The following is a 27,977-nucleotide window of genomic DNA, read 5'->3' on the forward strand; positions in this document are numbered from 1 at the left end:
AAGTGAACCAAAACAGCTTAAATCGACAAATTCCTCTACTACTTCCTAGCTTGGCACAATGGTAGGCTAAGTATGGGATGTAGTTGAGGGCAACTGGCAATTATGGCTTATAGTGGAGTTAATGGGGTAAAATGAGAAAGGGGAGGATGCAATAGTTCTCAAAACATGCAATACCGACCACAAACTAATGCGTATAGGCAATACGCAATCAAAACTCACACACGTGCAAAACATGAAATGAAGGGAGTACTACTCTCAATCCTAAATTAACCGGTCATGAATGTCACCAGTTATGGGCTCTATATCTCAGAAAGTATAAGTAGTTTGCCAAAAATAATGAGTCAAGTCTAACTACCCGAAATGAATTCCATAACAAAATTTGAGAAATCACTTTTAATTCTCGCTAAACAGCTGTGGAAAGGGCATGGAATGGCATATTTGACTAATAGTGCAAAATCATCATTAATAAACTCCAATCCGACTCGACTATATGCAAAAGCAAACGTGATATTTTTGGTTTTTTTATGACATTTTCAATTTTTCTTTGTTTTTGTTTCAATTTTTTCTTTGTTTTTGTAAAAAGTTTTTGTTTTTGTTTTTTTTGAATTTGAAAAACAAATGCAAACTAAAATGCAATAAACGTGTGACTAAAATGCAATAAAAAACACATGCAGATGCAACAGACATATGCAATAGCCTCCCCAAACCAAAACGCACAATGCCCTCATTGTGCTCATCAGCAAATCACCAGCAGAAGTATGGGAGAATAAAAGCATAACAAAATAAAAGGAAACTAATAAAGAAAGGAGGGAACTCACAAGATACGACCTCCCCAAACCAGCCAATAACGGGGAGGTCACCACCATCTAATCACCACCGTCGTACTCCTCACCACTAGACTCACCGGACCCCGAGTCGCTCTCCTCGTCCGCCTCAAGCGGCGGGGTGGCTCTCCCGAAGTGGAGGCACCAGCAGTAGTAGTAGGAGGTGGTCTCCTGGCAGGCTGAGGGTAGCCGCCCACAGAGGGAACAAAGTAGGAAGGGTGAGTCCAAGCACCCTGTGGGAGCATCCCCGTCCGGGCTAACTCCTCGTAGACTAGGTACAGGGCTAGAGCCGTGTCTAGCCTGTGCTGGTCAAAACTCCTGCACAAGTCGCCCAACATACGTGACATTGCCCTTTGGTCCATGACCGCAGGGACAACCAAAGGAGTACGGGGACGGAAAGTAGCCGGAAAACCGGTGGGAGCAGTAGTGGAGGTAGAGGGTGCCTGTGAAGAGGAGGCACGGGCTCTCCTCTAAGTGCTAGCGGTGGTGGTGCCCGCCCTGATAGGGAGCCTGTAGCTAGGGAAGGGCGGGCGAGCTGCCCCCTGAACAGTGATGAGGGGCAGGACAGGAGTGTAGCCAAGGACGGGGATGGGGTCACAGGTGAAAGAATCGATCTTCCACCGTCTCTGGCTATCGACCCAATGGACAGCTCTTGCGTATGCAAGGTCCATGAAACGTAGGTCAGGGTCAATGGGGGCCTCCTCTCGAGGGAAAAGTAAAACTAGACGGTTGGCGATACGTGTCACCAACCCACCACAAGCAATAGTGGTCAAAGTGCCATCACTAACAGTCTGAAAGTGAGCGGCAGTCAAATAAGCGATATTATAGATACGGGCTATCCGACTTTCAATGTTCAGATAACCTGCCAAGATAGACAGTTCGATGTTATTCACATTATTTGACTCTTTACGGCCAAAAATGGTATTACCCATTAGCCGTAGAAAATAACGAAGAGGGGGCAAATGGACGGAAGTGCCCGTCCTTTTAGGCCCGTGAAAGTCACTGATGCAAGACCACATGACTCGGTGAACATCAGAGGTATCCGAGGTTCTACCCTCGAAATAGAGACCCAAAAATCCAGCAAATTCGGCTAATGTCAGGGAGTAGTTAACATTAAATAGCCGAAAAGAAATGCAAGCTTTATTCGTGTTTTCCGCAAAAGAAACCGAGTCAAAAGCATAGGAAGAAAAGAACTCGAGGGTCAAAACGTAATATGTGAACTCAGCCATGTCCACAAGACCCGTCATACCTGTCCCATTTAGCAGGGACACAACTGACTCATAACAGCCTAATTCCTCCAAAGTACGTTTGTGAAGGAATCGGGTAGCTGTGACTTTCATTCTCGCAACAAAAAGGGAAAACTTAGCACGCTGAGTAGAATTAGCAAAGATAACCTGCGGATAGTCAGGTAGACTATCCGTGGTAGCCTCTATCATCGGTGGCGGTCCTCGTGGCGCTTGCGCGGCTCCTTGGTTCGACCCTTCGGACATTTGTCGCTTTCCTTTTGTCATCTTTGTTACCCGCAAACAACTCATTAGCAACAAGAATCCCCTAACAGTGTCAATTTAAGAAAACCCGAACAAAATTAGAACTGAAAAGCAATTTAGGGTTTCGAAATTTTTGGGGGAAACGGCTTTAAATGTCTCCTCGTTGCTATTTAGTGTCGAAAATCAAGGGGGAAGGGGTAGAACAAGCAATTAAAGCACAGAAATGACAAGAAATCAATCCCAAAATCAATTTCCCCAAATCGATTTTTTTCCGTCTCAATGGAGCAATACTCGAAAATATGGCATGAAACTTCAGCAAAATTCGAATAAAAAGCGTGAAAATAGGATTAGAGACATACCTTGAAGATTTACTTGAAGATTAAAGCAAGAAAAGAAGAGATTAAGACGGGATTTGCGGGAAAATCGCGAGGTAGAGGAAGGTAAAGGGGTTTTCTTTTGATTTTTCGATTTATTGAAAGTGAATGAATGAAAGAGGAATGAAGGAATACTCCTCTTTTGAGTTGCATTCTGATCCCGCGAAGTGGTTGATCGACCACTTGACTCGGTCGATCGACTGCCAGAGCTGGCAATTAGACTTCAATTCGTCAAAAATTCATTTTGCCATCATAATTTCCCGTCTTTCTCTCACAACCATCCAGTAAACCACCTACGCACTTTGCATAAAATAAATTCCTGCAAAAATTATCAAAGGCGCACATATTCCCAAACCAATAAATTACAAATTAAAAGAAATTAAAGAATACAAAAAAACTCAAAAATGCAAATTAAATGAAATAACAAAATAAAATTCCTAAATTACAATTAATTACAACCTGGGTTGCCTCCCAGTTAGCGCTGGTTTAAGAGGTCCTGCATGACCTTTTTACCTCACTTTGCTTTATCCGATAACGGGTCGAAGTACAATACCTCGACATTTCCCAACATATGCATCTGATCCATGATAATGCTTCACATATTGGCCATTAACTTTGAACCTTTCTCCAGCAGAGGTCTCCAATTCAACTGATCCGAACTTTGTGACTTCTGTGACCGTGTAAGGGCCAGTCCACCTGGATTTCAGCTTACCAGGAAATAAACGGATACGAGTGTTAAAAAGGAGTACCTTATCGCCAATATGGAACTCGCGCTTGATGATTCTCTTATCGTGCCAGCGCTTCGTTTTCTCCTTGTAGATCCTAGCATTGTCATAGGCCAACAGGCTAAATTCCTCGAGCTCATTCAGCTGTGTCATGCGTTTCTCACGAGAGAGGTTAGGATCCAAATTCAAATCACATATAGCCCCCTAAGACTTACGCTCTAACTCAACAGGCAGATGAGATGTCTTACCATAAATCAATCGGTATGGTGACATCCCGATTGGCGTCTTAAATGCAGTTCTATAAGCCCATAAGACATCATCTAACTTAAGACTCCAATATTTCCGTGATTTAGAAACAACTTTAGCCAAGACTTCTTTCAATTCTCTGTTAGAAACCTCAACCTGACCACTAGTTTGGGGATGATACCCCAAACCTCTACGATGTTGGACACCGAATTTAGTCAATAAAGCACTGAGTTGTTTTTCCTTAAAATGCATTCCCCCATCGCTAATGACAACCCGAGGGACACCAAAACGAGGGAAAATAATCTTTTTAAACAGTTTAATCACGGCTTTTTCATCGCAATGGGGAGTAGCAATAGCTTCCACCCATTTGGATACATAATCTACAGCTACGAGGATATATTTTTTACCTTGACTGCTCGGAAAAGGTCCTTGATAATCAATGCCCCAGACATCGAAAATCTCAACCTCAAGAATGCCTACCTGTGGCATCTCATGTCTCTTGGAAATATTCCCCGATCTTTGACAAGCATCGCACTCAGCAACAAAATTGCGACAATCTGCATGCAAAGTTGGCCAATAGAAACCAGATTGGAGTACCTTAGCGACAGTCCTGGACGGACCGTGATGACCACCATAAGCAGAAGAGTGGCAAGCCTCTAGGATATCCTTCACCTCCCATTGAGGCACGGATCTCCGGATGAGACCGTCTGCGTATTCCTTGAAAACATAAGGATCATCCCAAAAATATTGTCTAGCATCATAAGCAAACCGCTTCTTCTTCTGCCATGAAAGCTCGGGTGGTATCTTACCTGTCACAGCAAAATTATCAAAGTCAGTAAACCACGGAGGTGGATAAGACCCTGAAGTAGTAATAGCTAATAGACTCTCATCAGGAAAAGAATCATTAATAGGCAAAGAATCCTCCCTTTGTGTCAGCTGCAGACGAGATAGGTGGTCAGCTACCACATTCTCTGCTCCTTTCTTATCTTTGATCTCCAAATCAAACTCCTGCAAAAGGAGTATCCACCTCAAAAGCCTCGGCTTCGCATCTTTCTCAACAAAGAGAGTCTTCAACGCTGCATGGTCAGTATAAATGATACGTGCATATTCTATACACTTTATTTGAGGTTTTGGCACGTATTTCCATGCTTAATTGGTGGCTTAAGGCTGCTATTTCTCCCGAAACGGTTTACTTTGCATTTTCTATGATTTATTGTAGGAATGCGTGGAAGTAGGCTAAATCAAGCCAAGTTCGCCCTCCGGAAGCGAGTTTGAGGAAGCTAAGAGGAAGGAGAGCTCATTCACTCACCTTGAGATGTGTGCAAGGAGTGAAGACTCATTTTGGAAGAATCAAGGAGCCACTGCACAGCATACTTGGTCGATCGACTAGGTCTTTCAGTCGATCGACCACTGGAGCTCAGACAGGAGCCACTGTTCCACAGGTTCAGTCGATCGACTGTGCAGACCAGTCGATCGACCTTATTGCGAGCTGATGTTTAATTTTCCGTGTTAGACTTTTAAAAGCCCAACTTGTAATTAACTTTGGGTATCTTTTTATCAGTAGAACGCAGCAATTTTTAGGTTATGCAATTTTCTTCTGGAAAAACTTAGTTTTCAGATCTAGCTTGAGACGGGAACCTGGATTCGAATGCTTGGTTCTTGATTTTCAATTAGTAAGCCTTTAATGCAATTATTCTTCCTTCTTATTCTTCCTTGTTAATTTAATTCTTGTTTTCTTCAATTAATTTCAGTAATTGATTTCTCTCCTTTGTTCTAGTTAAATTCCCTCATGTTGAATTCGTTCTTTATCGTTAATTTCGTAATTAGTGTAGTCATAATTATGCGTAGGTAATTCCTTTGATTGGGAATGAGGTGAGCCATGGTATTAAATTAGGATAGTTGTGTAGCATGAGTTCTTCCGTATTGGTCTTGTTATCTTTTGATGGATTTCTTTGCTAGGTCGAAAGATTGGTAATTTGATCTATCGCTAGATTTAGAATTTCTCTTGAGTGAAAACTTTGATAAATTCTAGAGAATTATTAGACCGTGAGGTTATTTGAGCTTTGATCGAAAGACTAGCTTATTTTCCCTGAGACCGTATTATAGGATCTCTGCTGCTTGACTGACCTGTTTTGTGTCATGGTGAACCGAAGTTCCCGATCCCCTTTTTACCTTGTTTAGAATTTTCATTTTTGCAATTAGCCTGTTAGCCAACCAATTTCAAAACCCCCATTTAATTGTTACTTTTATAGACTGAAAATTAGCAAGCAAAATCAACCTTGTCTCTCTGTGGTTCGACCCTTACTATCACTAGCTATAGTTTTAGTTTGGAATTATAAATTTAATTTTGGTACTAAACGACGGTATCAAATTTTGGCGCCGTTGCCGGGGAGACGGTGTAATTCTGTTTGCTTTATTTTAGTTTATTTTCCTTGTCTCAAGGAACTTTTGTTCCTTGAGGCCGTTGCTTACCTTTGCTTCTAGTTTTGCTTTTGCACAGTTAGAGGACAGGTTTTTGAGAGGAAGACTTGAGTACTCTCATTTGGAAATTATGGCTACGATATATGATAATTTTCAGCCAAAGGAGCACCACCTTCCAAAGGGGCAACAGTTACCTACCCCTTCTACTAGGTAAATTCGAGTTTCGTTCCTCTTATATTGATTTAGTGGAACGGAATCGGTTCATGCGGATCTACCGGATGAAGACCCCTTGAAACATATGGAAATTTTCACGGACTATTGTTGTTCAATACCTATACCGGAGGGGGTAACTCAAGATGAAGTAAAGGGGTTCATGTTCTTATACTCCTTGAAGGATTCGGCGCGAGATTAGTATCGCTACCTTGATAGAGTAGCAGCACTGAGTCACCGATTGGACATCTTTAGCACTAGCCTTCTACAAGAAGTACTTCCCGCCTTCAAGACGATGCCTTGAAGAGTAAAATCACGAGTTTTAAGCAAGGAGCCGACGAAGATTTTTGTGAAGCATGGGGACGTTTCAAAAGTTTGGTCCGAGTGCCCCTCATCATGGCTTCCAAGAATGGTATCTTTGCAATCTCTTCTACAATGCTCTATATGATGATTACAAAGTCATTTTGGATGCAAATTTGCTAATGGTAGGTTCCAAAATAATACCGGTCAAAGTAAAGGTTGGAACACCATTGAGGAGATGGCGATCCATAAAGCTGAGTTTGGAAGTTCACGTGGTAAGTCACGAAAGCAAAGTGAAGACATGACTGCTGTTGTGTCACTTATAACTTCCATTTCTACCCGTCTCGAGAAACTCGAGACTTCTGAAGCTTCCAAAGGGAAAGTCGAAGTTCCTATTCAAAACTCAGATGAGATAGAGAAGTTAAGAGAGATGGTCCAACTCCTTTTGGTTCAAGTGGCGAATATGGAAGCAGCCGGGATTGAGTCCTCACAGAATTTTGTGAAACAATTGGAGAATATGGAGGCTAAGCAAGCCGCTAATTCTTCAATTAAATGTGAAGGGCCGGTTGAGACGATCAATGCCATCAATCTCAGAAGTGGCCTTTCTTATGAAAGTCCCGATAAGCCAAAGGAAGACTCGGGAAATGATGAAGATGCCCGTTTGAATTCTGATGCAAAAACGAGTCTGAATGCCAGTAATTCAAGTCGATCGACCTGCCTTCCCTGTCGATCGACTGAATTGTCAGACAAAATAGTTTCTGGTCAGAAACTATTCACTCCCAACACATCCAGTCGATCGACCAACATCATCAGTCGATCGACTGAGATACCTGATGATGTTAATTCTGGACAGGAACTGTTCACGCCCAGCTTACCTAGTAGATCGACTACCCATACCAGTCGATCGACTAAATCTCCAGAGCAGGATGCAAATCCGTCAACTAGTTTGCATGATCCATCACTTATTGATGATTTGACGGGGGTTTTAAACCTACGAAAGCCGAAGGTTACTGATCCTACGGCCAGTGTTGCAGTCCCATATCCGGAGCGCTTGAAGGCTACTAAGCTGGAGCGTAAGTTTGGTAAGTTTTTGGAGATGGTCCAGAACCTCGAGGTAACGGTTCCTTTCACTGATTTAATTACCCAGGTACCCTCTTACGCTAAATTTATGAAAGATATTTTGAATCGTAAGAGAAATTTTCATGATGATGGTAATGTTGCGTTTGTGGAGGAATGTAATGTTCTTTCACAAGTTAATGTGCCACCTAAATTAAAGGACCCGGGTAGTTTTTCAATTCCTTGTACTATAGGTAACCACGTAATTGGAAAGGTCCTTTGTGACTTAGGGGCCAGTGTTAGTGTCATGCCGTATTCTGTTTGCGAAAGGTTAAACATTGGTAGACTTAAGGTGGCCGATATTACCGTTCAAATGGCAAATAGATCGACTCAGAGACCTATAGGTGTTCTAGAGGATGTACCCGTTCGAGTGGGTAAGTTTTTTATTCCTGTAGATTTCGTTGTTTTGGACATTGCGGAGAGGATAGTCGGATACCTATCATTTTAGGCGGACTGTTCTTACATACAAAATTTTGATAGATGTCAAACGCTGAACCATCACCTTAGAGGTAGGGGATGACACCATTGAGTTCGATCTTGCTCACAAGGCAACCGAACTCGCGATGAGGATACGTGTTATTCTATTGATGTTGTTGACAGGATTGTTACTTGTAATTGGAGGGAATCCTTAGCCAAGGATCCCTTAGCGATCTAACTCATTCGGATGAGTGTGCATGTAATCTGATGGAAAATGCTTTGAGGAGCCGATGCTTTGGTTGCCTCAATGGAGAGCTACGAGCTCAATGAAGAAGAAGATGAGATGCTTTTGAGCCTGGCCAATGATAACTTGGTGAACACTTGCTACACCATTGAAGCCGATTCTGTCTATGCTGTAGAGGTAAAGGTGCCAGAGCGTAAGCCACATCCCCCTAATCTTAAGTATGTTTTTCTAGATGTTACGGAGCAGTACCCACCTATTGTTAGCTCTAAGCTTAACGACGACCAGCTGTCTGCTTTGATGTGTGTGCTTAAGAAAAACAGGAAGGCTTTGGGTTACTCTTTGGATGACATTAAGGGCATCAGCCCCGATGTTTGTATGCATAGGATAGAGCAGGAAGAGGGTCACAAGCCTTACAGACAGGGTCAACGCAAGTTGAACCCGAAGATGCAGGAGGTTGTCATGGCTGAGGTGATGAAACTACTTGATGCAGGTGGTCCCGAAGAAAAGAGGGACCACCGTGGTTAAAAATGATAAAAATGAATTAATACCAACTCGAGTAGTGACAGGGTGGCGGATGTGCATTGATTATAGACAGTTAAATGCCGCCACTAAGAAGGACCATTTCCCCCTCCCTTTTGTTGACCAAATGACTGAAAGACTTGCTTCTAACAAATTTTTCTGTTTTCTAGACGGATATTCGTGGTTCTTTCGGATCCCTATTCATCCTGGACGATCGAGTAAAGACTACTTTTACCCGTCCACGGGTGTTTTTGCGTATCGTAGAATGCCTTTCGGATTGTGTAATGCCCCCGCTACCTTTCAGAGGTGCATGATGGGGATTTTTTCTGATTATATAAAGAATATTATGGAAGTATTCATGGATGATTTCTCGGTTTATGGCAAATGACTTTGATCGTTGTTTAGCTAACCTTGATAAAGTCATGCGGCGTTGTTTAGATGTTAATCTTGTTTTAAATCGGGAAAAGTGTCGGTTTATGGTCAATGAAGGAGTTGTGTTAGGGCATCGATTTCGATAAGGGTATACATGTTGACAAGGCAAAGGTGCAGGTGATTGAGCAATTACCTCCTCCCGTGAATGTTAAAGGAGTGAGGAGTTTCCTAGGTCACGCTGGTTTCTACCGGCGTTTCATTAAGGATTTTTCAAAAATTGCTAAACCACTTACACAATTGCTTCTTAAGGATGCTGTTTTTGAATTTACTGATGAGTGTTATGTTGCTTTTAACAGGTTAAAGGAGGCCCTAATTTCTGCGCCAATCATTCAACCGCCTGATTGGGACCTCCCATTTGAGATCATGTGTGATGCCAAATTATGCGATCGGTGCGATTAAGGGACAACGAAAGAATAAAGCTTTGAATGCCATATACTATGCGAGCCGAACTCTGGATGAGACTCAAGTCAACTATTTTACCACTGAGAAAGAGTTTCTAGCTGTTGTTTTTTCCTTAGACAAATTTCGGTCTTATTTATTAGGTTCTAAGGTTATTGTTTACACTGACCATGCAGCGTTGAAGACTCTCTTTATTAAGAAAGATGCAAAGCCAAGGCTTTTGAGGTGGATACTCCTTTTGCAGGAGTTTGATTTGGAGATCAGAGATAAGAAAGGAGCATAGAATGTGGTAGCTGACCACTTATCTCGTCTGCAGCTGACAGAAAGGGAGGATTCTTTGCCTATTAATGATTCTTTTCCTGATGAGAGTTTGTTAGCTATTACTACTTCAGGTTCTTATCTACCTCCGTGGTTTGCTGATTTTGCTAACTTTGCTATGACAGGTAGGATACCACCCGAACTTTCATGGCAGCAGAAGAAGCGGTTTGCCTACGATGCTAGACAATATTTTTGGGATGATCCTTATGTTTTCAAGGAATGCGCAGACGGTCTCATCCGGAGATGCGTACCTCAGTGGGAGGTGAAGGATATCCTAGAGGCTTGCCACTCTTACTCGCTTATGGTGGTCATCACGGTCCGTCCAGGACCGTAGCTAAGGTACTCAATCTGGTTTTATTGGCCAACTTTGCATGCAGATTGTCGCAGATTTTGTTCTTTGAATGAGACGCTTGTCAAAGATCGGGAATATTTCAAGAGACATGAGATGCCACGGTAGGCATTCTTGAGGTCGAGATTTTCGATGTCCGGGGCATCGATTATCAAGGACCTTTTCCGAGCGATCAAGGTAATAAATATATCCTCGTAGTTTGTAGATTATGTATCGAAGTGGGTGGAAGCTATTGCTACTCCCCATTGCGATGCAAAAGCCGTGATTAAATTGTTTAAAAAGATTATTTTCCCTCGTTTTGGTGTCCCTCGGGTTGTCATTAGCGATGGGGGAATGCATTTTAAAGAGAAACAACTTAGTGCTCTATTGACTAAATTCGGTGTCCAACATCGTAGAGATTTGGGGTATCATCCCCAAACTAGTGGTCAGGTTGAGGTTTCTAACAGAGAATTGAAAGAAGTCTTAGCTAAAGTTGTTTCTAAATCACGGAAAGATTGGAGTCTAAAGTTAGCTGATGTCTTATGGGCTTATAGAACTGCGTTTAAAACGGCAATCGGGATGTCACCGTACCGATTGATTGATTTGTGGTAAGACATGTCATTTACCCGTTGAGTTAGAGCGTAAGTCTTGGTGGGCTATTTGTGATTTGAATTTGGATCCTAACCTCTCTCGTGAGAAACGCATGACACGATTGAATGAGCTAGAGGAATTTAGGTCACCGGCCTATGACAATGCAAGGATCTACAAAGAGAAATCAAAGCGGCTGCACGACAAGAGAATCATAAAGCGCGAGTTCCATATTGGCGATAAGGTACTTCTTTTTAACGCTCGTATCCGTTTATTTCCTGGTAAGCTGAAATCCAGGTGGACCGGTCCCTATACGGTCACAGCTGTCACAAAGTTCGGATCTGTTGAATTGGAGACCTCTGCTGGAGAAAGGTTCAAGGTAAATGGCCAATATGTGAAGCACTATCATGGATCAGATGCATATGTTGGGAAGGTCGAGGTTTTGTACTTCGATCCGCTATCAGATGATGAGAAGTGAGGTAACAAGGTCGTGCGGGACCTCTTAAACCAGCGCTAACTGGGAGGCAACCCAGGTTGTAGATATTTTGTAAATTAGGATTTCCGTTTTATTGTTTCTTTCGATTTGCTTTTAAGTTTTTCTCGTTTTGTTTCCTTATTTTCATGCATTTTCAACTTCTTGGTTTGGGAAAATTGTACGCCTTTGATACTTTCTGCAGGAATTTATTTTATGCTAAGGTGCGTAAGTGGTCTACTGGATTTTTGCAAGAGAAAGACAGGAAGTTATAATGGCAAATTGAATTTTGACGATTTTAATTCCAATTGCCAGTTCAAACGGTCGATCGACTAGAAGGTTCAGTCGATCGACTGAAGAAAGGAGAGCAGAGCCACTGTGCATGGGTTAGTGGTCGATCGACTGGGTCACATAGTCGATCGACCACCACGGAGAGTCCAGAAGCCAGGATTATAAAGGATCAGTCGATCGACCGTGTAAACTGGTCGATCGACCAGATCGCGGGTTCAGAGGCTGCTGATAAGGGAAGTTTCAACCCTTATTTCCTCATTCTTTCATTGTTCAAAAAAATCAGAAAAGAGCAAACCCCTTTTCCCTCTCCCTTTTTCGCGTTTTCTCTTGCAAATCCGCCTCATTCTCTGCCATTCTTGCTTTAATCTTCAAGGAAATCATCAAGGTATGCTTCTGAACTTATTTCTATGCTATTTGCTCGAGTTTTGCTGAAGATCCATGCTAATTTTTCGAGCACTGACCCCTTGAGTCGAAAAAATCGATTTGGGGAAAATGATTTTAGGGTGTGATTTCTATTCATTTACATGCTTTAATTGCGTATTCTAGCCTTTACCCCTTGATTTTTCGACACTAATTAGCAACTAGGAGCGATTAATTCCGTTTGCCCTAAAAATTTCGAAACCCTAATTTGGGTAGATGGTCTGATTTTGATGCGGGTTTCTGGAATTTATCACTTGAGTTGGTTGTTGTTGCTAATTTGACTCTTTTGCAGAAATAACAATGACAAAGGGAAAAGCGCCAATGCAAGAAGGGCAGTCGAGCCAACGGCCTGCTAAGCGGCCACGCGGACCGCCTCTGATGATAGAAACCACTACGGATAGTCTACCTGACTATCCGCAGGTTATCTTTGAAAAACCTATTCAGCGCGCTAAATTCTCCTTCTTTGTTTCGATTTGTAAAGTCACACTACCCGGTTTCTCCATAAAGACACTTTGGAGAAACTAGGTCATTATGAGTCGGTCGTGTCCCCTGCTAAATGGGACGGGTATGATAGGTCCGTGGACATGTCGAGTTCACATATTATGTCATGACCCTAAAATTCTTTTCCTCTTACGCTTTTGATTCCAAAGCCTTTGAGGACGAGACCAAACCCCGCATTTCCTTTCGCCTTTTAATGTCAATTATTCTCTGACACTTGCTGATTTCGCGGGTTTTCTGGGTCTTTGCTCCGAGGGTAGCACCTCGGACCCCTCTGACACTCACCGGGCCATGTGGTCTTGTATTGGTGACACTTACGGGTTGAGGAGGACGGGCACTTCCGTCCACTTGCCCCCTCTTCGTTATTTTTTGCGGTTAATGGGTAATACCATTTTTGGCCGTAAAGAGTCTAATAACGTGAATAATATTGAGCTTTCGATTTTGGCGGGTTATCTGAACGTTGAGCGTCGGAGAGCCCGCATCTATAACATTGCCTACTTGACCGCCGCTCACTTTCAGACTGTAAGTGAGGGCACCAAGACCACCATTGCCTGTGGCGGTTTGGTGACACGTATCGCCAACCGCCTTGTTTTACTTTTCCCTCGACAGGAGGATCCCATTGACCCAGAGCTGCGTTTTATGGACCTCCCTTACGCGAGGGGCGTCCATTGGGTCGATAGACAGATGCGGTGGAAGATTGACTCTTTCATCTGTGACCGCATCCCTGTCACCGGCTACCCTCCTATCTTGCCCCTCACCACTGTTGAGGGGTCTGCTAGGCCACCTTTGCCTAGTTACAGGCTTCCTTTGGTGGCAGCCACGCCTTCTGCTGGCACTTTGAGGAGGGCTCATGCCTCCTCTTCACAGGCACCCCCTACCTCCACTACCACCCCTACTGCTGGTGCGGCTACTTTTCGGGCACCTACTCCTTTAGTTGTCCCTCAGGTCATGGACCAGAGGGCAATGTCACGTGTTTTGGGTGATTTGTGCAGGAGCTTCAACGAGCACAGATTGGACACGGCCATCGCCCTGTTCCCGGTCTACGACGAGCTAGCTCGGGGCTCCGGCGGGTGACTGGGCTCACCCTTCTTACTTTGTTCCCCCTGAGGGTGGCTACCCTCAGGCTGCTAGGAGACCCCCTCCTACCACCACCACTACTGGTCCCTCCACTTCCAGGAGACCCACTCCCTCCGTTTCCAGGAGAGCTACTCCTGCTGCTGAGGAGGAGGAGAGTGAGTCGGGGTCTGACGAGGACAGTGACCCCTCCTACGAGGGTGGAGATTAGATGCTGGTGACCTCCCCGTTTTTGGCTGGTTTGGGGAGGTCGTATTTTTTGTGACTATTTTCCTTCCTCTTTTCGCTTCCTTTTACTTTTATGCTTTTATTCTCCCATTTTTCTGCTGGTGATTTGCTGTTGAGCACAATGGGGACATTGCGCGTTTTGGTTTGGGGAGGGTATTTGCATATGCCTTTTGTCTTGCATCTGCATTCGTTTTCTATTGCACTTCAGTCACATGTTTAATTCCTGCTTGCATTTGCTTTATTTTCACCATTCAAAAAAAAAAAAAAAAAAAACAAACAAAAAAAATTGAAAAAATGCATATAAAACCAAAAATATCACGTTTACCTTTGCATATAGTTGAGTCGGATTGGAATTTTTAATGATGATTCTGCTCTATTAGTCAAATATGTCATTCCTTGCCTCTTCATAGCTGCTTAGCAAGAATTAAAAGCGATATCTCAAATTTTGTTGTGGAATCTATTTCGGGCGATTAGACTTGACTCATTACTTTTGGCAAACTACTTATACCTTCTGAGATATAGAGCCTATAACTGGTGACATTCATGACCTGTTAATTTAGGATTGAGAGTAGTTACTCCCTTCATTTCATGTTTTGCACGTGTATGAGTTTTTGATTGCTTATTGCCTATACGCATTGGTTTGTGGTCGGTATTGCATGTTTGGAGAATTATTGCATCCTCCCCTTTCTCATTTTACCCCACTAACTCCACTATAAGCCAAAATTGCCAGTTGCCCTCAACTACATCCCATAATTAGCCTACCATTGTGCCAAGCTAGGGAGTAGTAGAGGAATTTGTTGATCTAAGCTGTTTTGGTTCGCTCTTGTAATGTTGGAGCGGGTATTTTTGAGAAGTGACGGATTTACTTCAGCCTGAAAACAGGAAGAAAGAAAAAAAAAATGAAAAAAAAGGGAGAAGTTGTTTACCTGGCAGAATGTTCTGAAGTGCGCAGAGTGGTCGATCGACAGCCATCAGTGGTCGATCGACCACCAGTTCAGTTTTTGAAAAAAAAAAGGGGAAAAAATGAAAAGAAAAAGAAAGAAACAGAGAAAAAAAAAACATGAAAAAAATAGATGAAAAAATGAGTCTTAGCTGAAATAAAAACACGCCTCATGTGTTTATCTCTTGCTTTGGAGGCGTCCGTTTGGATTTGTGTGTTGCCTAGTCAATAAAGGCATGGTTGTTGTTTTAGTTGAGTTGGAGGAAGGGATTCGGTCTCTGATGGTTCATTAGGTACTAGCTTGGCTCTTACCTTCACTTTTCCATATTTGTTTTGCCCCTTCTTTCCCACTTAGCCTCACATATCCAAATTTTGCAATAATTCGGCATGTGATAGTCCTTGACGGTGGTTATGCGTATGTACGGTGAATAGAATCATTACTCATGCTAGTCAAGCATACATGTTTTGTCGGTCGCAGTCTAGGTGAGAGACTGTATTTTTCTTCCCTCTCTTTTACATATTATCTTACCATTTGCTTTGCTGAGAGAAGAGTGATCCGGGAGAGTCCGATTGTGTGAGTCTTGCAAGGTCGAACGCCCGATCTAATTCTACGATATGCATAAATTTGTTGGCTTGATTTAAGCTTTGCAGTAGTTGACTTGGGGCATTAAATGGTTTGGTATTGACTGTAGTTAGCTCTGAAATGTACATCTCTCCATTCAGATTTTTATACGGGTCATAGTGCTTGCTTGGGGACAAGCAAGGTTTGGTTTGGGGAGATTTGATACGTGCATATTCTATACACTTTATTTGAGGTTTTGGCACGTATTTCCATGCTTAATTGGTGGCTTAAGGCTGCTATTTCTCCCGAAACGGTTTACTTTGCATTTTCTATGATTTATTGTAGGAATGCGTGGAAGTAGGCTAAATCAAGCCAAGTTCGCCCTCCGGAAGCGAGTTTGAGGAAGCTAAGAGGAAGGAGAGCTCATTCACTCACCTTGAGATGTGTGCAAGGAGTGAAGACTCATTTTGGAAGCATCAAGGAGCCACTGCACAGCATACATGGTCGATCGACTAGGTCTTTCAGTCGATCGACCACTGGAGCTCAGACAGGAGCCACTGTTCCACAGGTTCAGTCGATCGACTGTGCAGACCAGTCGATCGACCTTATTGCGAGCTGATGTTTAATTTTCCGTGTTAGACTTTTAAAAGCCCAACTTGTAATTAACTTTGGGTATCTTTTTATCAGTAGAACGCAGCAATTTTTAGGTTATGCAATTTTCTTCTGGAAAAACTTAGTTTTCAGATCTAGCTTGAGACGGGAACCTGGATTCGAATGCTTGGTTCTTGATTTTCAATTAGTAAGCCTTTAATGCAATTATTCTTCCTTCTTATTCCTCCTTGTTAATTTAATTCTTGTTTTCTTCAATTAATTTCAGTAATTGATTTCTCTCCTTTGTTCTAGTTAAATTCCCTCATGTTGAATTCGTTCTTCATCGTTAATTTCGTAATTAGTGTAGTCATAATTATGCGTAGGTAATTCCTTTGATTGGGAATGAGGTGAGCCATGGTATTAAATTAGGATAGTTGTGTAGCATGAGTTCTTCCGTATTGGTCTTGTTATCTTTTGATGGATTTCTTTGCTAGGTCGAAAGATTGGTAATTTGATCTATCGCTAGATTTAGAATTTCTCTTGAGTGAAAACTTTGATAAATTCTAGGGAATTATTAGACCGTGAGGTTATTTGAGCTTTGATCGAAAGACTAGCTTATTTTCCCTGAGACCGTATTATAGGATCTCTGCTGCTTGACTGACCTGTTTTGTGCCATGGTGAACCGAAGTTCCCGATCCCCTTTTTACCTTGTTAAGAATTTTCATTTTTGCAATTAGCCTGTTAGCCAACCAATTTCAAAACCCCCATTTAATTGTTACTTTTATAGACTGAAAATTAGCAAGCAAAATCAACCTTGTCTCTCTGTGGTTCGACCCTTACTATCACTAGCTATAGTTTTAGTTTGGAATTATAAATTTAATTTTGGTACTAAACGACGGTATCAATAAACAATAACCTTAGATCCTAACAAATAAGACCGAAATTTGTCTAAGGCAAAAACTACAGCTAGAAACTCCTTCTCAGTGGTAAAATAATTAATTTGAGCGTCATCCAGAGTTCGGCTCACATAATATATGGCATTCAAAGCTTTATTCTTCCGCTGTCCCAAAACTGCACCGACCGCATAATCGCTGACATCACACATGATCTCAAATGGGAGGTCCCAATCAGGGGGCTGAATGATTGACGCATAAACTAGGGCCTCTTTTAACCTGTTAAAAGCGGTAAGGCACTCATCAATAAATTCAAAGACAGCATCGTTAAGGAGCAAATGTGTAAGTGGTTTAGCAATTTTTGAAAAATCTTTAATGAAACGCTGGTAAAAACCAGCGTGACCAAGGAAACTCCTCACTCCTTTAACATTCACGGGAGGAGGTAATTGCTCAATCACCTGCACCTTTTCCTTATCAACATGTATACCTTTATCAGAAATCAGATGCCTTAACACAACTCCCTCATTGACCATAAACTGACACTTTTCCCAGTTTAAAACAAGATTAACATCTATACAACGCTGCATGACTTTATCAAGGTTAGCTAAACAACGATCAAAGTCACTACCATAAACTGAGAAATCATCCATGAATACCTCCATAATATTCTCTATATAATCAGAAAAAATCCCCATCATGCACCTCTGAAAGGCAGCATGGGCGTTACACACTCCGAAAGGCATTCTACGATATGCAAAAACACCCTGTGGACAAGTAAAAGTGGTCTTACTCTGATCGTCCGGATGAATAGGGATCTGAAAGAACCCTGGATATCCGTCTAGAAAACAGAAAAATTTTTTAGAGGCCAGTCTTTCAGTCATTTGGTCAACAAAAGGGAGGGGGAAATGGTCTTTCTTGGTGGCGACATTTAACTGTCTATAATTAATGTACATCCGCCACCCCGTCACTATTCGAGTTGGTATTAATTCATTTTTCTCATTTTTAACCACGGTAGTCCCTCCTTTCTTCGGGACTACCTGAACTGGGCTAACCCACTTGGAGTTGCCAACTGTATAAATAATACCTGCATTGAGTAGTTTCATCACCTCAGCCATAACAACTTCCTGCATCTTCGTGTTCAACTTGCGTTGACCCTGTCTGTAAGGCTTGTGGCCGTCCTCCAGCTCTATCCTGTGCATACAAACATCAGGGCTGATGCCCTTAATGTCATCCAAAGAGTAACCCAAAGCCTTCCTGTTTTTCTTAAGCACACACATCAAAGCAGACAGCTCGTCATCATTAAGCTTAGAGCTAACAATAGGCGGGTCTTGCTCAGTATCATCTAGAAAAACATACTTAAGATTAGGAGGAAGTGGCTTACGCTCCGCACTTTTACCTCTACAAAGATAGACAAAATCGGCTTCAATGGTGTAGCAAGTGTTTACCAAGTTCTCGTTGGCTAGGCTCAAGAGCATCTCATCTTCTTCCTCTCGTGAGCTCATAGCTCTCCATTGAGGCTATCAAAGCATCGGCTCCTCAAAGCATTCTCCACTGTAGTACCTGCACACTCATCTGAACCGGTTAGATCAGCTAAGGGATCCTTGGCTAAGGATTCCCTCCAATTGTAACTAACAGCCCTGTCAACAATATCAATGGAATAACACGTATCATCGTCAGCAGTTGCCTTGTGAGCAAGACTGAACAATATCAATGGAATAACACGTGTCATCCCCTACCTCTAAGGTGATGGTTCCGCGTTTGACATCTATTACAGCCCCAGCTGTATGTAAAAATGGTCTACCTAAAATAATAGGTATCTGACTGTCCTCTGCAATGTCCAAAACAACGAAATCGACAGGAATAAAAAACTTACCCACTCGAACGGGTACATCCTCTAGAACTCCTATAGGTCTCTGAGTCGATCTATTTGCCATTTGAACGGTAATATCAGTCACCTTAAGTCTACCAATATTTAACCTTTCGCAAAAGCAGAATACGGCATGACACGACACGCCCCTAAGTCACAAAGGGCCTTTCCAATTTCGTGGTTACCTATGGTGCAAGGAATTGAAAAACTACCCGGGTCCTTTAATTTAGGTGGTACATTAATTTGCGAAAGAGCATTACATTCTTCCACAAAAGCAACATTACCATCATCACGAAAATTTCTCTTACGATTTAAAATATCTTTCATAAATTTAGCGTAAGAGGGTACCTGGGTAATTAAATCAGTGAAAGAAACCATTACCTCGAGATTCTGGACCATCTCCAGAAACTTACAAAACTTACGCTCCAGCTTAGTAGCCTTCAAACGCTCCGGATACGGGACTGCAACACTGGCCGTAGGATCAGTAACCTTCGGCTTCCGTAGGTTTAAAACCCCCGTCAAATCATCAATGAGTGAAGAATCATGCAAACTAGTTGACGGATTTGCATCCTGTACTGGGATCTCAGTCGATCGACTGATATGAGTGGTCGATCGACCAACTTGGCTGGGCGTGAACAGTTCCTGTTCAGAATTGATTTTGTCAGGTGACTCAGTCGATCGACTGACAATGTTGGTCGATCGACTTCCTGTGCTGGGTGTGAATAGTTTCTGATCAGAAACTATTTTATCTCGACATTAGATCGATCGATCCGACAATGTTGGTCGATCGGCGAAATCTTGGATTGAGCTCGTTTTTGCACCGGAAATTAAACTAGCCTCTTCATCATTTTCCGAGTCTCCTCTTGGCTTGTCGGAACCTTCAAAAGAGAGACCACTTCTGAGATTAATGGCATTAATCGTTTCAATTGGCCCTTCACATTTGTTTAAAGAATTTGCGACTTGCTTAGCCTCTATATTTTCCAACTGCTTTACAAAATTCTTTGAGGACTCAAGCCCGGCTGCTTACATATTCGCCACTTGAATCAAAAAAGTTTGGACCATTTCTCTCAACTTCGCGGTCTCATCTGAATTATGGATAGGAATTTCAACTCTTTCCTTGGAAGCTTCAGAGGCCTCGAGCCTCTCAAGACGGGCAGTAATAGAAGTAATGAGTGTCACGACGGTACTCATTTCATCACTTTGCTTCCGTGAATTCCCACGTGAACTCCCAAACTCAGGTCTATGGACCGCCATTTCCTCAATAGTGTTCCAACCTCTATTCTGACCGGTATTGTTTTAAAACCTACCATTCGCAGCTGCGTCCAGGATGACCTTGTAATCATCATATAAAGCATTGTAGAATAAGTTGCAAAGATACCACTGCTGGAAGCCATGACGAGGGACAACTCGGACGAAATTTTGAAACGTCCCCATGCTTCACAAAAATCCTCATCAACTCCTTGCTGGAAACTTGTGATTTTGTTTCACAAGGCGTCAGTCTTTGAAAGTGGGATGTACTTCTTGTAGAAGGCTAATGCTAGAGATGTCCAATCCGTGACTCCAGCTACTACCCTATCAAGGTAGCGGTACCAATCTCGCGCCGAATCCTTCAAGGAGTATAAGAACATCAACCCCTTTACTTCATCCTGAGTCACCCCAGGTGGTATAGGTATGGAACATCAGTAGTCCGTGAAAATTTCCATATGCTTCAAGGGGTCCTCATCTGGTAGACCAGCAAATTGATTTCGCTCCACTAAATCGATATAAGAGGAACGAAATTCAAAGTTACTTGTAGTAGGGGTAGGTAACTGGTGCCCCTTTGGAAGATGGTGTTCCTTTGGCTGAAGATTATCATATTTTGTAGCCATATTCGCAGAACTGAGAGTACTTAAGCCTTCCTCTCAAAAACCTGTCTTCTAACTGTGCAAAAGTAAAACTAGAAGTAAAGGTAAGCAACGGCCTCAAGGAACCAAAGTTCCTAGAGACAAGAAAAATAAACTAAAAATAAAGCAAACAGAATTACACCGTCTCCCCGGCAACGGCGCCAAAATTTGATACCGTCGTTTTGTATCAAAATTAAATTTATAATTCCAAACTAAAACTATAGCTAGTGATAGTAAGGGTTGAACCATAGAGAGACAAGGTTGATTTTGTTTGCTATTTTTCAGTCTATAGAAGTAACAATTAAAAGGGGGGTTTTGAAATTTGTTGATACTAATGACTAATTGCTTAAATAAGAATTTCAAGATAAAAGGAAAATCGGGAAATTCGGTTCACCATGGCAATGGTCAGGGCAATAAGGTAGCACAAATCCTATAATACGGTCTCAGGGGGTATAAGCAAGCCTTTCGATCTATGCTCAAATTAACCTTGCCGTCTTCTAATTCCCTGAAATTTCTCAAAGCTTTCGCTCAAAGGAAATTCCAATCTAATGATAATTCTAATTACTAATCTTTCAATCTAGTAAAAAGGCTTATCAAAAGACAACAAGATCGATACAGAAGGATTCATGCTAACAAACAATCCTAATTTATGCCATGGCTCACCTCGTTCCCAATCAAAACAATTAGCTACGCATGACTAAAACTAAAACAATTGCTAAATTGATAACAAAGAACAAGATTGACATGATTGAATTTAAATAAAAGACAAAATACAAGAGATGAATTGCGGAATTAAATTGGTAAAACAAGAATTGAAATAACAAGAATTAAAAGAAGAGGAAATTTGCATAAAACTTACTAATTGAAAAGATGAACAACGTAATCGAATTCGAGGTTTTCCGTCTTCAAAACTAGATCTAAAAACTGAGTTCTTCAATAATGAAAATCATAACCTAATAATTGCTGCGTTCTACTGATTAAAGATGCCAAAAGATCAATTACAAGTTGGGCTTTTAAAAGTCTAACACGAAGAAATAAATCTCATTTCATGATCGGTCGATCGATCGACCGTCAGCATGGTCGATCGACTGTAAATGCGAAAAAGAAACTTCTCGCTGATTTCAACGGTCGATCGATGAACGGAGTGGTCGATCGACTGGTGATGCTGTGCAGTGGCTCTTCCTCTCTTCAATTCAGCTCTTCACTCCTTTGCACGCATCCCAAGGTGGGTGAATCCGAACTTCCTTCTTCCAAGCTTCCCTGAAGTTGCCTCCGGAGTACGATTTAGGCTTGATTAGCTTACTTCCACTCATTTCTACAATAAATCAAGAAAATGCAAAGTAAACCGTTTTGGGAGAAATAGTATCTTAAGGCTAACAAATACGCATGGAAATACGTGCCAAAACCGCAGATAAAGTGTAGAATATGAACGTATCAATTGACAACCTTGTTAGCATGTTAAACTTGATAATGAGTGAGTAGTCTCTTAACTAGGGTTAATGGGAAATTAGGGGAAACCAACATGGGGAATGATTCATGCTTAATATAATATGTTCACATAATTTATTTGCTTGCTTGTTGTGATCTCAACTTATGCACATGTTATGTTTGATGAAATGCGAGCCTATGAATCCTTGGATTTTTTACCCGTCACTTACCTATTCAATGAGACTTGTAAGACATAAACCAACTCGAGTCTCATTAGACCATGCATATAGTTGAGTAGGGAGGATTAAGTCGACTTGTAGGTGTTGTACAATCTAATCGATTCGGCTCCGGGACCCAAACCTTCCTAGGATTGTAAGATATAAACCAACTCGATCCTATCACAACAATAATTGCTTGCTTATAATTTGAGAATATGTTTGTATGATCAATTCCCATGAATCCCCTATGAACTCATGACACCCTAGTGCTTTTAATCAATTGTCTACATCTCATTATAATCATCTTGCTTGTTTATTTACATTTTTATTTAGTTTAGTGATCTCTTATCTCAACCCAAATTGTGACACCCTTAGACACGACCATTTGCAATCGAAAATCCTACATCAATACCCGTCCCTTGTGATAAGACCTTTACTTACCTCTTTACTAATAGTAGAGTATTTTGTGAAGTTATAAATATTGTTTTGGTCTAGGTACTCCTAACGACAAGTAACCGAAAATGATAGTCCGACCAAAAATGGCGTCGTTGCCGGGGACGGTGTTAACTTGATTTGATTTTCTTTGACTGTTCTTAGTTGTGTCATTCTTTGCCTTGGGGAAGTAAAACTCCTCAAGGTTTGTCCTATTTATTTTTGATTTGTTTGATATTTTGCATGTCTAGAAGATCACAAGGTAACTTGTTACCCATTGATCACGAAATTGAAAGAACTTTGACCAACAATAGAAGACTTGCTAGAAATACTTTGAGAGGTATTGGTGAGGTTGTGAATATTCAACCAAATACTATAGAGTTCATCAACCCTTTTGCAAGAGAAGGAGAGGAGAACCCAACATAAAATCAACCACAAAATCAACCCACAATGCCTAAATTTTCATCACATTCCATACCAACCGAGGAGAACCTACCAAATGGTACTCCCACACCACAACATTTGACCGGTAATTTCATTGCAAAATCCGCATTTATCCAATTAGTCTAAAGAAGCCAATTTGGGGGGATGCCTAGTGAAGACCCTCATTCTCACATGGAGACTTTTTGTGACTTTTGTGATGCGATTTCTCAAACCGGAGTGACTCAAGACCAAATTCGATTGGTCTTATTTCCTTTTTCTTTAATTGGTACCGCGAAGCAATGGTTAAAGAGCCTTGATAAGGCTACTCTTGGAAGAAATTGGCACTTGCTTTCTACAAGAAGTTCTACCCTCCGGAAAAGACTAACATGCTAAGAGCCCAAATCACGGGATTCAAACAAAGGGAGGAAGAATCTTTGTATGAAGCTTGGCAGCGATTCAAAGGAACTTGTCGCTCAAGTCCACATCACGGACTTAGTGAGTGGTTCTTGGTACAACAATTTTGGAATGGTCTTTATGAAGACTCCCCAAACATTCTCAACATGGGATGAAATGGTATGTTCACCGAAGTTGACGATAATTAAACATGGAACAAGATTGAGGAAATGGTGATCCATAACTCACAATATAGTAGACCTCGGAAGGCTAATAGAGGAGGAAAGCATGAAGTGGACTCTATTACTCAATTGGGTGCTCAACTTAGTGCTCATAGTGCTCATATTGATACCATCAACTTGAAGTTTGAGAAGGCTATGGCTAAACTTGAAGAAGCCTCCAAATCACCTAAGCAACATGTTAATGCCATGGTGGCATCTTCATCAATTCCAAGTGGAATATGTAAGAGTTGTGGAACTTTGGGACATGACCAAAGTGAATGTAGGGGAACAAGTGAAAAAGTAAATGCTTTCCAAGCATACAAGAGTGGTACCCCTTATTCCAATTATTAAAATGAAAACACCAAATTCCATCCCAACCTTTCATACAAGAGCCAAAATGTTCTAAACCCTCAAACAACATACACCCCACCTCCAATGAGAAACCAAAATCAAAGACCCTTTTACAACCAAAACCAAGGTTACTGATGCGTGTCATTTATATGATGTTTTACACCCTATTTTACACGCATTTCAGAGCTCATTTATGTAGTTTATGCTACTATTTTCCCTATTTTCGTCTACTTTTGTGTGATATTGCAGAAATGTGAAGAATCCAGTGGAAATCGAGCCGAGTACCTTTTGAAGTGGTCGATAGACCGGTGCCCTTGGTCGATAGACCAGCGCGCGACTTACAGAAGCTACTGTTCAGCGTATCTCAGTTGATCGACCGGCCCCATTGGTCGATCGACCAAACCGTTAATCTGACGGGAAATTAAAAGACGAGAAAGCCCAATGTAATTAGGTTTTAGGAAATAAGAATCACGTTATATTCCTATATAACGTAACCTGATGTTTTGAGAATAGGCATCAAGTCTTTATCATCGAGTTTATTAGGGTTCATCACAAAAAGTTGAATTTTAATTAATTCATTTGCTTAGATTATTATTTCGTTAATAAAGTTTACTTCCGCATCTGGTTTTGATCTTTCCTCTTCAATTCTTTACGGTATTCTTCTGTTCTTTTGTTCAGTTTTGCTGCTTTAATTTGTTCATAGTTAGAATTGCTAGTTTAGAATTCCCAAAGCCGAGTTATCGTTTTATGTTAGTTAAATATTTAGTCATTTCTATCATGAATTCAGTAGCTTTGTTTGTTAATCTTATTGTTGTTTCTATCATAATCATGAGTAGCTAGTGCTAGGATGTAGGGGACCTGTAGTGTAGGCGGCATAAAATAGGAAGACCTAAATCGCGCCATGGTCGATCGACTGGCCTACCTGGTCAATCGACTGGCTCACGTGAGAACAACTTCGTTTTTATTAATTTAATTGCTATATTTGACGAATCGAGTGCACGCGACTAGTTGAATGCTTAGGAATTGACCGACCCGATAAGATCGAAAGATAGGGGAGAGAAATAGACTACTTAATTAAGACGACTAAATTAATAAGATCGAGAGATAAGTTAATTTAGGCTTTTAAATCGCTTTTCTGGATGAAAGTCAGTACTAGTGATATTAGGGACCTGTAGCTAGATCGAAAGATGCTAACTGTTAAGAGTGGACCGAGAGGACTTCCTATTTTCCCATCTTACGTGATTATTTCAAACTTACCTAGGATATTGCCGCCGAAACTGTAGTGAACCAACCATCTTGGCACACTTTTAATATTTGTTTTCATCTTAGTTCTTTAAATCACTCATTTATTTGCCTTAGTTTAGTTTTAATTTGATTGCCTTAGGTTATAGAACTATTCATCTCAAACCCCCACACACTGTTACCTTAGACTAGAATTAGACAACTATTAATTGCATCGCCTCTCCATGGTTCGACCCTGACTGCCACTAGCTATATTAGTAGTTTGGATTTATAAATTTATCTTTGGTACTCTACGACGGTATTAAATTTTGGAGCCGTTGCCGGGGAGGCAATTGTTTAATTTTTAGTTGTTTTTATTTTAGTCTTTTTTTTAGTTTAAGGGACATCTGTTCCTTAAACTTTTCTCATATTCTACTTGTAGTTTCCTCTTATGCGCAGGTCACAGGTTGGTGAATTGAGACCGTTTGATCCTGAGATCGAAAAGACTTTGCGCGAGTTGAGACGATCATCTAGAGTATTGTCGACAGAGGAAGAGCTGAGTACTCTGTCCAGTTACTACGAGAACAAGCTATTTGAGGAGGATCCACCTTCATCTCCTGTTTCTACTTCCTCAGCTGAGACCGTTACATCTCCAGATATGGCTGAAGAAGCAAGTATAGCCAGCCACTTCGAGCCAAAAGCTGAGAATCTCTATATGGGATTCGCGTTGCCAGCCGGGACGGAAAGGAAATTCGAGCCAAAACCGTCTTATATCAACTTGGTCGAGAGAAACCAAATTGGGGGAGCTGCAAATGAAGATGCAGCTAAACATATGGAGACATTCATTGACTACTGCTGTTCCATACCCCCACCAGCAGGTGTGACCCAGGACTAGGTGAAGGAGACAATGTTCATATTCTCGCATCATGATGCTGCAAGGGAATGGTACCGAGATTTGGATCGAGCTGCTAACGGGATTACTGATTGGAATTCGCTGGCCCTAGCATTTTACAAGAAATATTTCTCTGCCTCGAAGACCAATGTGATTAGAGCTCAGATCACGAGTTTTAAACAGGGTCGTGATGAAGATTTTTATGGGGCATGGGTCCGTTTCAAGAGACTAGTGCGAACCATTCCACACCATGGGTTTGAGAAATCGTTTCTGTGCAACCAATTCTACAATGGTCTTTATGATGATCAAAGAGCTATCCTAGATGCTACAGCTAATGGGAGATTTCAAGAAAATAATGGCGAGACAAAGGGGTGGAAAATCATTGATGACATTGCCACCCATAAAGCTGAGCATGGGAATTCTAGAGGAAATCAGAGAAGATCGGCCTGAATATCCTGCTGTAGCTGCAATAGAAGTCCTTACTGTGAGATTCGACAAGATAGATTTTGGGGGATCCCAAAAAGGAGGGATATATAAAGTTAATGCAGTTTCAGACGGTCCCTTTACATGCAAAAGATGTTGAGCAGAGGGACATGTTTCGAAGTTCTGTACTAGTTCAAATGAAACATGTGCTGCCTTTCAACATTATAGGTAGAATGGTACTTATCCCGATCCCTCTAATGTCCACCCCAATTCGAGGTGGACTAACCAGAATGTCCTTAATCCGGGACCGCAGCAGCAGCAGCAGCAAAGTTATGTGCCCCCTCATAAGCAACAGTAGTTTCAAAAGCCCCCCCTATGTGCCTCAGCAGCAGCAATTTCAAGGTTCTGACATTTCTTAGTTGAAAAACATGGTTCAAAATCTGTCGGATTTGCTGCAAAAGGAGTCTCTAGCTAGAGAGACTTCTACAAAAATGTTGGAGAGTCAAATTGCCCAACTGGCAAGCAAAAGTGCAACTCGAGCTCCGGGGCAATTACCGTCGAAGCCGGATCAAAAAGAGACCCTAAATGCTATCACTTTGAGGAGTGAGTCTACCCTTGATGGGCCCGCTATGGTAGAAGATGTCACTGAAAAAGATGAGGCGGAACCAAGCAAGAAAAAGGGCGGAGTGATCAGTAGCAAGAAAAAGACGATCAACAGGTATATCAGTCGATCGACTGACATACCCGGTCGATCGACCATCCGCAAACAAGATGCTTCTGTTGAGGAAGTCAGTCGATCGACTGGTTCGATCGACTGAGGATACTGTTGATCGTGAACCTTTTCGTCCTCCAATGCCAGATAACTTGAGGGACCACTTGTTTCGGGGTACGACAACTCCGAAATTATTGAGGCAAGATCCAAATGCTGATGGGTCTGTTCCGGTTCCAAAGTATGACCCAATGATGATTAATGGTTAATTCTTGAGACGGTCTGAAGAAGGTTCGAGCTACAACAAGGACAACGTAGTGGATTTTCAGCCTAAGTCCACTGATGCTAGTATGAGAGACCTAGAGGAGAGGGCTAAGTTGCTTCTTACAGCCCTTATCCAGAGAGATTGTTGGCGACAAAGGAACAAGTATCGTTTAACAAGTTTTAGAATGTTATTCGTAGTTTAAATGTGCAAGTTCCTTTCTTAGAATTAGTTAATCAAGTGTCTGCTTACACGAAATTTATGAAGCAGCTTTTGTCTAAAAAGAAGTCACTTGACACTGTGCAATCCGTCACACTAACTGAGGAGTCATGTTCTT

General features: G+C 41.7%; 3 non-coding genes across 3 annotated transcripts; 1 reads left to right on the top strand and 2 right to left on the bottom strand.

The window, feature by feature from the left end:
* Positions 1-6,582: 6,582 nt before the first annotated feature.
* LOC141635845 (small nucleolar RNA R71) lies at positions 6,583-6,690 on the bottom strand. The gene has a single exon (XR_012540503.1). It is a non-coding gene; the product is annotated as a small nucleolar RNA R71 (small nucleolar RNA).
* Positions 6,691-20,171: 13,481 nt separating this feature from the next.
* Positions 20,172-20,279, top strand: LOC141636318 (small nucleolar RNA R71). Its single transcript, XR_012540938.1, has one exon. It is a non-coding gene; the product is annotated as a small nucleolar RNA R71 (small nucleolar RNA).
* A 3,275-nt stretch (positions 20,280-23,554) lies between these two features.
* Positions 23,555-23,661, bottom strand: LOC141636238 (small nucleolar RNA R71). The gene has a single exon (XR_012540863.1). It is a non-coding gene; the product is annotated as a small nucleolar RNA R71 (small nucleolar RNA).
* Between the last annotated feature and the right edge of the window lie 4,316 nt (positions 23,662-27,977).

Source organism: Silene latifolia, chromosome Y (genome assembly GCF_048544455.1).
Source record: "Silene latifolia isolate original U9 population chromosome Y, ASM4854445v1, whole genome shotgun sequence".
In the NCBI taxonomy this organism is placed as follows: Eukaryota; Viridiplantae; Streptophyta; class Magnoliopsida; order Caryophyllales; family Caryophyllaceae; genus Silene; species Silene latifolia.